This window comes from Capra hircus, chromosome 14 (assembly GCF_001704415.2).
Source record: "Capra hircus breed San Clemente chromosome 14, ASM170441v1, whole genome shotgun sequence".
In the NCBI taxonomy this organism is placed as follows: domain Eukaryota; kingdom Metazoa; phylum Chordata; class Mammalia; order Artiodactyla; family Bovidae; genus Capra; species Capra hircus.
Genome location: NC_030821.1, coordinates 39,597,666 through 39,613,847, shown reverse-complemented (window position 1 = coordinate 39,613,847; position 16,182 = coordinate 39,597,666).

Here is a 16,182-nt window from a genome sequence, read left to right as displayed (position 1 = left end):
TTAAGAGACTTTTAATTGATGTGTTTTTTTTAGGAAGAGCTATGTAAAGCATCATTATGATAGCTTGGAAGCAATGACACATATAACCGTTTAAAGAGATAAAATAACAAATCATATCAAGGAAAATTTGCAGAATTCTCAAACTAAGTGACCTTAAAGATCCACCTCAAAAGTACACCCGTGGCAGATTCATGTCGATGTATGGCAAAACCAATACAATATTGTAAACCAATTAGCCTCCAATTAAAATAAATTTAAATTAAAAAAAAAAGATGCGTCAACTAAAGCCTAAAATGGAAAATGGCCGCCTATGACCTTCCACCTGTAAGTACATGCAGGTTGACACTGAAAGTCAGCTCTCTTCTACATCACACAAATTATACATCTATAAACAAGTGCCAAAGTGCAACAATCATATCAGTTGTAAAATTCAGATAATCCTCATGATTTACTCCCCTTGACATGCACTGAAACAATTTTGCCACAGTATGATTTTGCTTTACCTATTAAGCAACTTCAATTTTCCTCAACAAGTGATATTAACTATCCTGACCTTAAAACTAGAGTGACTTTTCAGTGCTAGATCTATCAAAATAAATGCCCTCTGTAAATATTTTAGATGATAATTTAGTTAAAGAGACTTGGAAATAACAGAGGTCAAATTATTCTAAATGGAAATATGTTAGGTGGAAACATGCCAAGATGGAAAAATTATAACATAGCCAAGAAAAAAGTAGAAAGGAAGGGAAAAAAGAAAAGAAAAAAAAGAAGAAGAAACAAGGTCAATGAATACTTGTAGAATAAAAGGAAAAAAGGGAGAAGAAAAAGAAAATAAAATCCAAAGTGTCCCTCTGTGAAGAGATGAAGGCAGACTGAGTATTCTGTGAAATCAACGGTCACACCCAGAATGACAACGTCCTATTGTAAGTGCTTTTCTCATTTACAATCTATTGATATTAAATATGATATTGCTAGAATTACAGACTATCACTGGAATGGGTATAAAACATGTGAAAAAGTACCCATCCCAAGGAAATGTTCCTTTTCTTATGCAGCAAAGCCATACATGTACCAATAAACTCTAATTTTATTTCCAATGTTTCCTTTATTTGACATGTTAATGATAGGCTACTCTATTGAAAAATATTTCAGCAAAATTGTTTCCTTTTGAATGCTGAAATAATTTGAAAGTAAAACGATCAGACACATAAACAGTAAACATTTATTACTAAACCGGAAATGTTAGCAGTGAATTTCAAATGAACTGAGATGACTAAGCACAGGAATGATTGTGAACACTTTTCACATTTAGTAAATAATTTCCAAAACATATGTTAACATTAAAGGGCCATTGAACATTAGCATGAAGTAAAGTGGGGAATGCAAAGGGGAATAGGGATTGTTAAAGAATGAGATGAAGAATTGCGTTTTTGATCACAAGTTTAAAATATCAAAGATTGTTGACTTGAAAAAAGCTACCACTTGAAAAATAAAATATTTATTTAACAAATTATTTGGATAGTCATTATAAACAGTATTTTGGTATTGTCTTTAACTTAATGAAGGAATTGAGACTGAATTAATTATTTTTGTATTATATATACAAAAACATTGACCTTTTCCCTTGCTTTTTTTTTTTTCTTTAGCGATCTAGGTAAAAAAATATAAATTAATTATAAATCTTTGGTTCCTAGTGCATAATCATCATTGGTCTATGAACAGTCTACATTTATTCATTTACTTTTCCAAATTATCTCTATTTAAAAAATTGTGGCAACCATGCATAATTTACAATTTGGTATTTAAAAGAATTTTAAATGTATTTAGTTTAGTGGCAGTAGGTAATTGACAAAGTTTTACAACTATCACCACAATCCACGCACAGAACTTTTTCATCTTGCAACACTGAAGCTCTCTACCTACTAAGAACTCCCCATTCCTCCTCCTCCCAGACTCTGGCAACCACCATTCTCCCACTCTCTGTCTTGATGAATTTGACCTCATGTAAGAATAATCACACAGCATTTGTCTTTTTGTGACTGGCTTATTTCATTTATCATAATGTCCTTAAGTCATCCATGTGGTAGCACATGTCAAAATTCCCTTTCTTTTTAAGGCTGAATAATATTCACTGCAGGTATTTATCACATTTTGCTTATCATCCATTGCTGGACACTTGGATTGATTCCATTTTTGATTATTTGATTAATGTTGTTATAAACATGGGCATACAGCTATCTTTTCATGTGTCTATTTTCAATTGTTTTAGAGATATATTCAGAAGTGGGATCATAGGATAATCCTATTTTCAATTTTTTGAAGAATCTCCATTTGATTTTCCATAGCAGTTGCACCATTTTACATTCTTAGTAGTGCACAAGAGTCCATTTTCTCTACATTCTCATCAGCCCTAACAAGCCCTAGCTTTTCTGATAATAGATATCCTGCTGGATATAAAATGGTATCTTATTCCTATTTATTCTTTTAATTTTAATACTGCAATTAGGGCTTCCCTGCTGACTCAGACGGTAAAGAATCTGCCATTGAAGGCAGGTTTGATCCCTGGGTTAGTTAGATCCCCTGGAGGAGAAAATGGCAAACCACTCCAGGATTCTTGCCTGGAGAATTTCATGGACAGAGGAGCCTGGTGGGTCCATAGGGTCACAAAGAGTCATACACGACAGAATGACTAACAGACACACAAAAACTTCAGGGCTTCCTTGATAGCTCAGTTGGTAAAGAATCTGCCTGCAATGCAGGAGACCCTGGCTTGATTCCTGGGTCAGGAAGATCCCCTGGTGAAGGGAAAGGCTACCCACTCCAGTATTCTGACCTGAAGAATTGCATGTATAGTCCACGGGGTCACAAAGAGTTGGACACGACTGAGTGACTTTCACTTTCACTTCTCTTTCACACTGAAATAAATAGCCCCAAATCTATCACCTAACCAGACCTAAAATAGAACTATGCACATGAATCTCTCTCATTTCCTGCTTTGCCTTTCCTTAAAGGTAATCCAAATTAGCTGCTTAACATTTCTAGCTTTTTTATAAATATGTAGTTTTGCCTTGTACTATAGGACTAAACTTCTCTACTTTCACTTGAGCCATGGCTCTCATTCCAGAAGAAAAAGAAAACTCGACACGTCTCTCTAGGTAGGAACAGAAATAATCGTGGCTACATAGCCACTGAGAAACAAGTCAAGTCTGTTTACTTCTCATGTTGATGAAAAATGTTGTGTTAATTAGTTAATTGAATTAAAAGTAATTCAATTTAATGAATAGTAGCTAACTGTGCCAGGTATTGCAGAATGTACGAAGATGAATATAAATGGTCTCTCCATCAATGCTGTGCTTACAAGGGAATCATTTATTTATGTACTTCATAACCATAGGTTCAACACAGGTACAAAGAAGCGATAGACATTAATAACACTTCACAACCTTGCAGGATTGTATTATCTGTATTCTTAATCTGATGTCTTCTGTGGCAGACACAAATTTTCTTTCAAACTATTTCCCTCTGTTTCAGAGCATATACCTGGAATATATTTTCCAGATCATTTTATAATTATCTATGGGAGGGATTGAGGGCAGTAGGAGAAGGGGACGACCGAGGATGAGATGGCTGGATGGCATCACGGACTCAATGGACATGAGTCTGAGTGAACTCCGGGATGTGGTGATGTACAGGCAGGCCTGGCGTGCTGCGATTCATGGGGTTGCAGAGTCGGACACGACTGAGTGACTGAACTGAACTGAACTGAACTGATGGTAATATGCCTAGGTTCTGGTTAACGGTTTAGGGAAGGAAATGATGAATGCCCCTCCTGAAATTGGAATCCTCATCTCAACTTTCTCTCACTCCTTACCCTGTCTGCTAGTCAAGGACACTGAAGCCTTAGGGGATGGTAGAAACACAAGTTGGAGAAACCATCCATTCCTGAATGACTTTATAGATAGCTGCCTGCTGAACAGTCACATTAAAAGAATTATTGAGCCATAAATAAACTTCTACAGTGTTAAACCTCTTGAAATTATTTAGTGTTTATCTGTTACTGCAGTTAGTATTTACCATATCTAATATTCCTCCTGTTTCTGAAAGAATCTAAATCCAAAAATTTCCCCTTTCTTGGTAATATGATAACTATAATTCGGAATACAGTGTTCTGTAAAGAGAACCTGAAGTTTAAATTCTAGTGTTGTCATTTTATTTTCTTTTTTAAATTTATTTATTTTTTAATTGAAGGATAATTGCTTTGCAGAATTTTGCTGTTTTCTGTCAAACCTCAACATGAATCAGCCATAGGTATACATATTATTTACATTTTATTTTAAATTACTCATTCAACAGATATTTTAATGCACAGATTCTTTTTAATGTTGATGCAACAGCAAGGAAACTAATGGACAGACCACTGTTTTCATGGGCTTTATTTCTAGAGTGGAAAGACCTAATAAACAAGTAAGCTTATTAATATATAACATAGTAATGATAATCTTAGAAAAATAGTGCTTAGTGAGAGGCTAAATGATTTGGGGAGATATTTATACAAATAGACATAACAGTAGAAAATAATAATTTCAGGGGAGTATAAAAAGCTGAACAATATCAGGGCTAGAAAAAATATTTTAATTATTTTAAATATAATTTTATTCAAAATGTATACACGGTTATGAGCCCCTTTTCAGTAGAGATATAAAGAAAATAATATTTAATTTATGGCAGTGATGTTTTAGGGGGAATGCATTTAATGAGATAAGTGCTTATCCTTTGTTAGTTATCCAAGGACGATAACTAATTAAGTATAGAATTCTCTGAAGCACACCTTAAAATGTCAGTACCAGGTTTTAAAAAAAAATCCTAAATGGCTGATATGTACAAAAGAAATATTAGAAATTAGAGGATGAAGGACTCATCTGACAGAAAAATAGCACTGGGCTTGGTTTTCAAGGTTGAAAAATATTTGATTAGAAAGAATCAGAAAAAGAGAAACAACTTGTGTTAACTAAAATATAATGAGGAGAAACAAGAGAGAATGAGAAAACAAATGGAAGAAGTAAAAAGTATACTTGGTGTGCAATAAAAGCTCACTTTTGAAAGACAAGCTCTAGCAATAAAAACAAAGGACCTTGAATACCAAGTTGAGGCATCTTGCAAACCCAATTTAGCAGTAGAAAGATGACATCAAAATTGATGAGTTAAGTGTAGAAAACTTTTCTTCACCAGCTGACAGTTTGTTATCATAATGCCAATCATTGCCATTCTTCCAGCCAGTGGTGCACTTTATAAAATTAAACAACACATCTTTCATTCTTGGGGATCTATACAAAGTGTCTGTCATAATGCCCAGTCAACAGTCTATATTCAATGCATAATATTCATTACAGATTTATCTAATCACCTCAAATACATGCTACTTAATTGTTTCTTTACAGATTGCTGTAGATGAAGATTTCTCCCATAATCCCAAAATAAGAAAACATGGAAAATTAAAAATTGTAGAATACTGAAGAAATTAGCTCTGGCAAAGAAATACATTTAAATTGACTCACTTTACTTAAATTCACACCTTCACTTCCAGGATAACAATGGAAAACTAAAGAACTTTCATTTTCTATCAGTATTAAAAATGAAAAGACTTTTAAGAATGAAAAGAAAAGAACAGAGGAATAAACAGAAGCTCTTCAACAATGTCCACATCTTCAGCCAACATAACTTCTAGTTTCAAAGTTTTCATATGAAGTTCAGGTAAGACGAGCTTAATAATAAAATAAAGCTATTGTTCTTGCACCAATAATAGGCCTACTAACACAATACTTCTCTGCTGTGTTTCACTTCACCAGAGGACAATCGTGGTAGGGAGAAGGATTCTGAGTAAAGTTAAATTTCCTTTAAGGGACCTTGACTAGTTCAGGGGTCATTGGGATATTTTCAGGTAGTCCCATATGGGAGCCTGTATACTCTCCCAGTTGGGACTGTATTCTACGGATCTAGGCTTTCATTGTCATATCTGTGATTATAGGTTTCTTTTTCTTCCTATCCCTTGGCAATATAATATGGCAAAAGACACAGAAGAAAAAAAGCAAAAACCCTTAATGCTAGAGGATTCTGAGAAAATGATAAAGTAGATAGCTTCCTATTCAACAGGAATTACACTGGCAGAAACTGTCTGATGCAACAAGATGGAATTCTAAATCTATGGAAGGTTGGTTACCTCCCGGGGAAGTCTTGCAAGGCCATTTGCAATTACTTCTGGTCAATTTCAGCTCTTACCACTACAGGAGCTACCTATTCCCCACCACCAGCAAGTTAGCAGGCAATAATACATATGTTCCAGAAACCCCTTGCATATAGTTTTTCGGAGCCAAGGTGGCCAATAAGCCCCTTGTCCAACAAATATTGGGGATGTCTGTTCTGATTTCTGACTGCTGCTTCAGACCACAGAAGGGCAGGCATAGAGGCAGACAGCCACTTCCGTCCATCATTCAAAGCCCCTGCCCCTATGGCAAAAGTGACTTCTAGGGAATTTCCAAGGACTAGAACATTTCCCTCCCTGCAGTGTTTTGTTTCTGTTCCTTGGGAGAACCAAATATTAAAAATCAGCTTTATGCACAAAGGAAATTTAAAAGTCATATGCCTAGGAAAACGCACAGGCTTGGCAAGATCCGAAAATAACTTAAATGGATGCCTTAAACTTTTCATATTCAATACTTAAGGCTGATCCTCAGCAGAAATACCCTATAGCAATCAAAACCAAACAAAGAAGCAAGCATAAAATACTGGGAAAAGGGGAGAATCTGTTTCCAGAGTCACTGTATTATGAGATTAAAATGTGCAGTTTTCAACAACAACAACAACAACAACAAATGAAAGGCATAAAAACAGGAAAGTATAGCCCATTCAAAATGATTAAAAATACATAAATAAGAGAAAAGATGCCCAAAAATAGACTTGCTGGAAGATCTACTAGACAAAGAATTTAAAACTGTCTTTAAAAGGTCCAAAAAACTAAAGGAAAATGTAAAGAGAGTCAGGAGAAAATGAGGAATGAACAAAATAGAAATACCAATAAAGAAATGGAAAATCTAAAAAGAAACCAAAAAGAAATTTGGTAGCTAAAAAGTACAATAACTAAAATGAAAAATTTACTAGAGTTTCAAAAGCAGATTTGAGCAGGCAGAAGAATCAGTGAACTTGAAGATAGGACAATTAAAATTTTAAATCTAAGGAACAGAAAAAAGTAAAGATCAAAGAAAAGTAAGCAAACTCTAAGGGACCTGGGGAACATCACTAAGTGGAGGGAGTCTCCGAAGGTTAGGAGAGTGAGAAGCAGAGAGAATATTTGAAGACATAGTGGCTGAGATTTCCCAGATTCTATTAGATTGGGAATTAGTTAATCCAATTAATTAAATTGAATATAAACATCCTAAAAGTTGGACAAAGTTTAAATAGGATAAACTAAAAAAGACTCACACCAAAACCACAGAATAACAGGATACTTTTGCACAGATTCTCACTGTGCTTTTATTATGATGATATAAATTGAGAACTTCTAAGAGAATAAATAGAACGCACAGACTGTTCCAAACAAATTTGACTTTCTTGACCTTCGAGTGTATCCTGTAAGTGGTGTTTTATTGGATATATTTTTGGAAATAATATTTGAAGTTGTTGTTATTAAAGTATGTAGAGTTTATATACCACTTTGTAACATGTTCAAAATGAATGTTCCACCAGTGGAATTCAATTATAAACACAATTCAATATTAAACACTGTTTTAGATTCTGAAATAATCACAAAGACTTGATACTTTTCTGCAAGCTGTTAATTTATTTGGGAGTATACACTGAAATAAATAGATCCTTTCAATACAATGTGATGAACACTTTCATAAGTGACAAACAAGATTTTTATAATCATAGAAGAATTCCTGACACAGGACTGGAGCATTTGAAAAGACATTCTAGAGGAAGGAATGTTTTAACTATGATCTGAGGATTAAAAGAGGGTAGTCTTGGTGGAGAATTAGAACAGAGTTCATGAAGAGTGAGAAGGATAAGCAAAGACAGGATGCATAGAGGAGGCAAACTCTTTCAATTTAACATATATAATATATTAACCATTGAATTAAAAGTCAGAGACTTTTTTTGATAAACTTCTTACACTTTAATTTTTGATGTTACTCAGAAAAATAAAATAAGCATGTATTACACAAGTGAAGTTTGCTATATTTGGGATTATTTTAGGGTATATTTCTGGAGATAGGACCTTGAGTGAAAATGCATAAATATTTTCATGGTCTCTGATCTATATTGCCAAACTGCTTTTTGAAAGCTTTATATGAATTAGAAAACTCACTAGCAGTATCTGTAAATAAGATTTTCAATGAATCCACACTAGTACTAGTGTATTTACCAAACCCTTTCCTTACAGCACTGATTAACATTCCATTGGAATATTTAGTGTTCTCAGCAGCACATTTTTATGAAGACTAGATTTTAAGAAATCATAATAAAAACAATGGAAAGAAAGTGTGGAATTAAAAGAGTTGTAGTCTTAGGCTCATGCATTCTGGATTAGAATTTTCCCCTTTATAGCAAAGTGTCTAGAATATATAACCAGACACTTCTGTTTTTATAACTTATAATCAATTTTCTAAATGAAATGAATATTTTAGCTCCTTTCTTTTTTAAAAACAAATCTCTATATCTCTCTCCATGAATATAGATTCAGTTCAGTTAAGTTGCTCAGTTGTGTCCGACACTTTGAGACCCCATGATCCGCAGCACACCAGGCGTCCCTGTCCATCACCAACTCCTGGAGTCCACATAAACCCATGTCCACTGAGTCGGTGATGCCATCCAACCATCTCATCCTCTGTCGTCACCTTCACCACATGCCCTCAACCTTACCCAGCATCAGGGTCTTTTCCAATGAGTCAGCTATTTGCATCGTGTGGCCAAAGTATTGGAGTTTCAGCTTCAACATCAGTCCTTCCAATGAACACCCAGGACTGATTTCCTTCCTGATGCACTAGTTGGATCTCCTTGCAGCCCAGGGGACCCTCAAGAGTCTTCCCCAACACCACAGTTCAAAAGCATCAGTTCTTGGGTGCTCAGCTTTCTTTGTAGTCCAATGCTCACATCCAAACATGACCACTGGAAAAACCATAGCCTTGACTAGACAGACCTTTATTGACAAGTAATGTCTCTGCTTTTTAATATGTGATCTAGGTTGGTCATAACTTTCTTTCCAAGGAATAAATATCTTTTAATTTCATGGCTACAATCACCATCTGCAGTGATTTTGGGCCCCCAAAATAAAGTCAGCCACTGATCCACTGTTTCCTCATCCATTTGCCATGAAGTGATGGGACCAGCTGCCATGATTTTAGTTTTCTGAATGTTGAGCTTTAATTCAAATTTTCACTCTCCTTTTTCACTTTCATCAAGAGTGTTTTGGTGCTTCCTCACTTTCTGCCATAACCGTGGTACAATCTGCATATCTGCATATTAAAGGTTATTGATATTTCTCCTGACAGTCTTGATTCCAGCTTCTGCTTCCTTCAGCCCAGCATTTCTCATGATGTACTCTGCATAGAAGTAAAATAGCAGGGTGACAATATACAGCCTTGATGTACTCCTTTTCCTATTTGGAACCAGTCTGGTGTTCCATGTCCAGTTCTAACTGTTGCTCCCTGACCTGCATACAGGTTTCTCAAGAGGCAGGTCAGGTGGTCTGGTATTCCCATCCCTTTCAGAATTTTCCACAGTTTATGGTGATCCACACAGTCAAAAGCTTTGGCATAGTCAATTAAGCAGAAATAGATGTTTTTCTGGAGCTCTCTTGCTTTTTCAATGATCCAGAGATGTTGGCAATTTGATCTCTGGTTCCTCTGCCCTTTCTAAAACCAGCTTGAACATCCAGAAGTTCACGGTTCACATATTGCTGAAGCCTGGCTTGGAGAGTTTTGAGCATTACTTTACCAGCATTGAGATGAGTGCAATTGCGTGGTAGTTTGAGCATTCTTTGGCATTGCCTTTCTTTGGGATTGGAACGAAAACTGATTTTTCCAGTCCTGTGGCCACTGCTGAGTTTTCCAAATTTGCTGGCAAACTGAATGCAGCACTTTCACAGCATCATCTTTCAGGATTTGAAATAGCTCAACTGGAATTCCATCACCTCCACTAGCTTTGTTCATAGGGATGTTTCCTAAGGTCCACTTGACTTCTCATTCCAGGATGTCTGGCTCTAGTGAGTGTTCATACCATCGTGATTATCAGGATTGTGAAGATCTTTTTTGTACAGTTTAGCTGTGTAATCTTGCCACCTCTTCTTAATATCTTCTGCTTCTGTTAGGTCCCTACCATCTCTGTCCTTTAGTGTACCCATCTTTGCATGAAATGTTCCCTTGGTATCTCTAATTTTCTTGAAGAGATCTCTAGTCTTTCCCATTCTATTGTTTTCTTCTTTTTCTTTGCATTGATCGCTGAGGAAGGCTTTATTATCTCTCCTTGCTATTCTTTGGAACTCTGCATTCAAATGGGTATATCTTTCCTTTTCTCTTTTGCTTTTCACTTCACTTCTTTTCACAGATATTTGTAAGGTCTCCTCAGACAGTCATTTTGCTTTTTAGCATTTCTTTTTCTTGGGGATGGTCTTGATTTCTGTCTCCTGTACAATGCCATGAACTTCCGTCCATATTTCATCTGGCACTATATCAGATATTCACTTTCATAGTATAGTCATAAGGGATTTGATTTAGGTCATACCTACGTGGTCTAGTGATTTTCTCCACTTTCTTCAATTTGAGTCTGAATTTGGGAATAAGGAGTTCATGATCTGAGCCACAGTCTGCTCCTGGGCTTGTTTTTGTTGACTGTATAGAGCTTCTCCATCTTTGGCTGCAAAGAATATAATCAATCTGGTTTCACTGTTGACCATTTGGTGATGTCATTGTGTAGAGTCTTCTCTTGTGTTGTTGGAAGAGGGTGTTTGCTATGACCAGTGTGTTCTCCTGACAGATCTCCATTTGCCTTTGCGCTGCTTCATTCTGTACTCCAAGGCCAAATTTGCCTGTTATTCCAGGTGTTTCTTGACTTCTGACTTTTGCATTCCAGTCCCCTATAATGAAAAGGACATCTTTTTTGGGGTGTTAGTTCTATAAGGTCTTGTAGGTCTTCATAGAACTGTTCAACTTCAGCTTCTTCAACACTACTGGTCGGGGAATATACTTGGATTACTGTAATATTGAATGGTTTGCTTGGAAATGAACAGAGATGATTCTGTTGTTTTTGAGGTTGCATCCAAGTACTGCATTTCAGACTCTTCTGTTGACTATGATGGCTACTCCATTTCTTCTAAGGGATTCCTGCCCACAGTAGTAGATATAATGGTCATCTGAGTTAAATTCACCTATTCCAGTCCATCTTAGTTCATTGATTCCTAGAATGTCGACGTTCACTCTTGCCATCTCCTGTTTGACCACTTCCAATTTGCCTTGATTCATGGACCTAACATTCCAGGTTCTTATGCAATATTGCTCTTTACAGCATCTGACCTTGCTTCTATCACCAGTCCCATCCAAAACTGGGTATTGTTTTTGCTTTGGCTCCATCCCTTCATTCTTTCTGGAGTTGTTTCTCCACTGACCTCTAGTAGCATATTGGGCACCTAGCGACCTGGGGAATTCCTCTTTCAGTGTCCTACATTTTTGCCTTTTCATACTGTTCATGGGGTTCTCACAGAAAGAATACTGAAGTAGTTTGCCATTCCCTTCTTCAGTGGACCGCAATCTGTCAGACCTCTCCACCATGACCCATCCGTCTTGGGTGGCCCCACACTGCATGGCTTAGTTTCACTGAGTTAGACAAGGCTGTGGTCCATGTGACAGATTGGCTAATTGTCTGTGATTGTGGTTTCAGTCTGTCTGCCCTCTGATGCCCTCTCTCAGTGCCTACCATCTTACTTGGGTTTCTCTTACCGTGGGTTTGGGGTATCTCTTCATGGCTGTTTTGGCCAAGTGCAGCTGCTGCTCCTTACCTTGGACATGGGGTAGCTCCTCTTGGCCACCTAGATTGCCTGTACCTATATATAATTATTATATAAGATCTATTTTGTCTAATATAATATTACATATAACATTAAAATATTAAATAACTAATTATTTTTGTCATGTATATTATATTATTTAAGATTTTGAAGGAGGTTAAAGTTCATTTCTCTTGCCTGTAAATGTCTAGAGTTGGGTAGCCCAGAGCTGGTATGTAGCTCTTCTGTACAGGTTCCTTTGGGATCCAGCATCTCCTCTTCTCCTCAGTGTTCTGCCATCCCTAGGCAGATGAGTGGAAGAAAGGAATAGAGCAGTGGAGGAAAGGACATTTAAGAGCATTTCTTGTAAAAGAAAGGTTTCAGAAGCCACAGGCTTCTGCTTCCAATTCATTAATACTTGGCAATATTTAGCTTCACGATGTAGAAGCATTGAGGGAATGGGCAAGTTAAACTCGGGAGGCCATGTATTCAATAAAAACTTATTTCCTATGCCATGAAAGGAATTGAATATGAATATTGGGAGAAGACTAGTATATCTGTGACACTATAGTACTAAAGTTCTTTATAATCTACAAATCAGTCACTGTCTTAGTTAATCCTCACTATGATACTGTGAGGTATTATTTCTGCTTGGAAAATAAAAGCATTAAAATGGACCAGTTTCCTCTGTCCACAGGATTACCCAGGCAAGAATACTGGAGTGGGTTGCCATTTCTTTCTCCAACTTTATGTCTGTGAAAGTGAAAGTCGCTCAGTGTCCAACTCTTTGTGACCCTGTGGAATGCAGAGTTTCAAAGAACAGCAAAGAGAGATAAGAAAACCTTCCTAAGCAATCAATGTAAAGAAATAGAGGAAAACAACAGAATGGGAGAGACCAGAGATCTCTTCAAGTAAATCAGAGATACCAAGGGAGCATTTCACGCAAAGATGGGTACACTAAAGGACAGAAATGGTAGGGACCTAACAGAAGCAGAAGATATTAAGAAGAGGTGGCAAGATTACACAGCTGAACTGTACAAAAAAGATCTTCACAATCCTGATAATCACGATGGTATGAACACTCACTAGAGCCAGACATCCTGGAGTGAGAAGTCAAGTGGACCTTAGGAAGCATCCCTATGAACAAAGCTAGTGGAGGTGATGGAATTCCAGTTGAGCTGTTTCAAATCCTGAAAGATGATGCTGTGAAAGTGCCGCACTCAGTTCGCCAGCAAATTTGGAAAACTCAGCAGTGGCCACAAGACTGGAAAAATCAGTTTTCGTTCCAATCCCAAAGAAAGGCAATGCCAAAGAATGCTCAAACTACCACACAGTTGCACTCATCTCACACACTAGTAAAGTAATGCTCAAAATTCTCCAAGTCTGGCTTCAATAATACGTGAACTGAGAACTTCCAGATGTGCAAGCTGGATTCAGAAAAGGCAGAGGAACCAGAGATCAAATTGCCAATATCCACTGAATCATCGAAAAAGCAAGAGAATTCCAGAGAAAATCTACTTCTGCTTCATTGACTATGTGAATCACAACAAACTGTGGAAAATTCTTTAAGAGTTGGGAATACCAGATCACCTTACCTGCCTCCTGAGAAATCTGTATCTAGGTAAAGAATCAACAGTTAGAACTGGACATGGAACAATAGACTGTCTCCAAATTTGGAAAGGAGTTTGTCAAAGCTGTATATTGTCACTTTGTTAATTTAACTTAAATGCAGAGTACACCATGCAAAATGCCAAGTTGGGTGAAGCAGGGAGAAATATCAATAACCTCAGATATGCAGATGATACCACTCTAATGGCAAAAAGGAACTAAGGAGCCTCTTGTTGAGGATGAAATAGAAAAGTGAAAAAGCCTGCTTGAATATCAGCCACATTCAGAACACTAAGATCACGCCTTTTTAGCCTCGTTTGGTTCCATCACTTCATGGCAAATTGAATGGGAAAAAGTGGAAGCAATGATACATTTTATTTTCTTGGGCTCCAAAATCACTACAGACAGGGACTGCAGCCGTGAAATTAAAAGACGCTTGCTCCTTGGAAGGACAGTGATGACAAACCTAGACAGTGTATTAAAAAGCAGAAACAATCTGATAAACGTCCACGTAGTCAAAGCTATGGTTTTTCCAGTAGTCATATATGTATGTGACAGTTGAACCATAAAGAAGGCTGAGCACTGAGGAATTGATACTTTTGTATTGTAGTACTGGAGAAGACTCTTGAGAGTCCCTTGGACTGTAAGGAGATCAAACCAGTCGATCCTAAAGGAAATCAACTCTGAATATTCATTGGAAGGACTGATGCTGAAGCTGAAGCTCCAGTCCTTTGGCCACTTGATGCAAAGAGCCAACTCACTGGGGAAAACTCTGATGCTGGGAAAGATTGAAGGCAAAAGGAGAAGAGGGTGGCAGAGGATGGGTTAAATAGCGTGGTTAAATGGTTAAATAGCATTACCGAGTCAATGGACCTGTGTTTGAACAAACTCTGAGACAGTGAAGGACAGAGGAGCCTGGTATGCTGCAGTCTATGGAGTCACAAACAGTCAGACACGACTTACCAACTGAGCAACAAGCAACAACAATTCGATCAACAGACATAATTGACCACTGTTCAGAAAAATTCAATTTTACTTTAACATCCTTGATCCAATGATTTGAATGAAATAAATTACTATGTTACTGACTTTTCTCTTTTTTCCCCGTTGCTATTGCCACTTTTAGGTACAATTTACGTCTTTCATTTACTGTAAGGAAGCTTAAATGAAATCTTGAATCTCTCGTCTTCTTGCTATCTTGTTTGCCAGTATACTCTAACACCAAACATTCAGCTTAAGCTAATAGGCTTTCTATTTATGTTGTTTCAGGATTTGTATAAAAGAACCTGGTGTTCCTTTTCAATGTGAAGATTCGTGGGCACCACTTAAGCCTTAATAAATTAGAATCCATCCTGATGTAACCCTAAAATCTGCCTATTAATAATTCTCCCATATTTGTCTTATGCCTACACATATTTATTTTATCTTCAACTCTCTCTACCATCATGTCTCTTTTCTAGTTAGTCATGGCAACCTTAGCAGGATCAGAACAATAATCCAGAAAAATATTATCTGAAGAGTTTTGCAAAACTCTCTGACGCAACTAAATTTTGGAAAAAACACCAAAAATAAGAAAGAAATAAAAAATTTCTGGATTTCTTTCCCAAGGCTCTCCATATTCACTGACAGCATGATCATCACCTATCTGGGTGAACTACAGGATTAAACTAAAAAAGACATGAGCCTCTAAAGAAGACAATTCTTTAGAGCAAGGAGACAATTTCAAACTTTATCAACATTCTACCCAAGCCATGAGCAGTACTTATTGAGCAAAACTCAGCGTTCTCCTCTTGCTGAACAGAGAACTGACCTCCAAACACATTTTGCTGAATCATTTTATCAAGGCATATTTAACTGAATTAAGTTGCCTGATTTTGCAGGTACCTTCACTTTTGGGTTAAGGCTATGACTTCCAATCAGCACAGCACTGACCTTGCAGATCTGAACATAGTGGCCACCTTATACCCTCACCGGCACCTTAAGTCTGGCCCCTAAATTGTGTTAACTGTTCAGATGTCATACTAACTAGATTAAAAACTCTTTTAAGGTACGGCAACCCACTCCAGTACTCTTGCCTAGAAAATCCCGTGGACGGAGGAGCCTAGTGTCCATGGGGTCGGAAAGAGTTGGACATGACTGAGCGACTTCACTTCACTTAAGGTAGAGTTTATTATCATGATCATTACTATTATCATTATCATAAAATACATATAACATAAAGCATCATTTTAACCGTTTTCGAGTGTACAATTCTGTGGCTTTAAATACATTCACCACCCATCTCCAGAACTCTTTTTCCATCTTGTAAAACTTAGTTTGTGTACGTGTTAAACAAATCTTCATTCACCTCTTCCCCCAGCCCCTGGTAACCATCATTCTACTTTCAGTCTCTATAATTTTGACTACTTTAGGTACTTAAGTAAAATCGTACAGTATTTTTTACTTTTAACTTGACTTTGTACTCCATACTTAATCAGGAACAATGTTTTCTTCATTAAAAAAATATTTGTTGGTATCAACTACTTGGGCATTTGGGTACT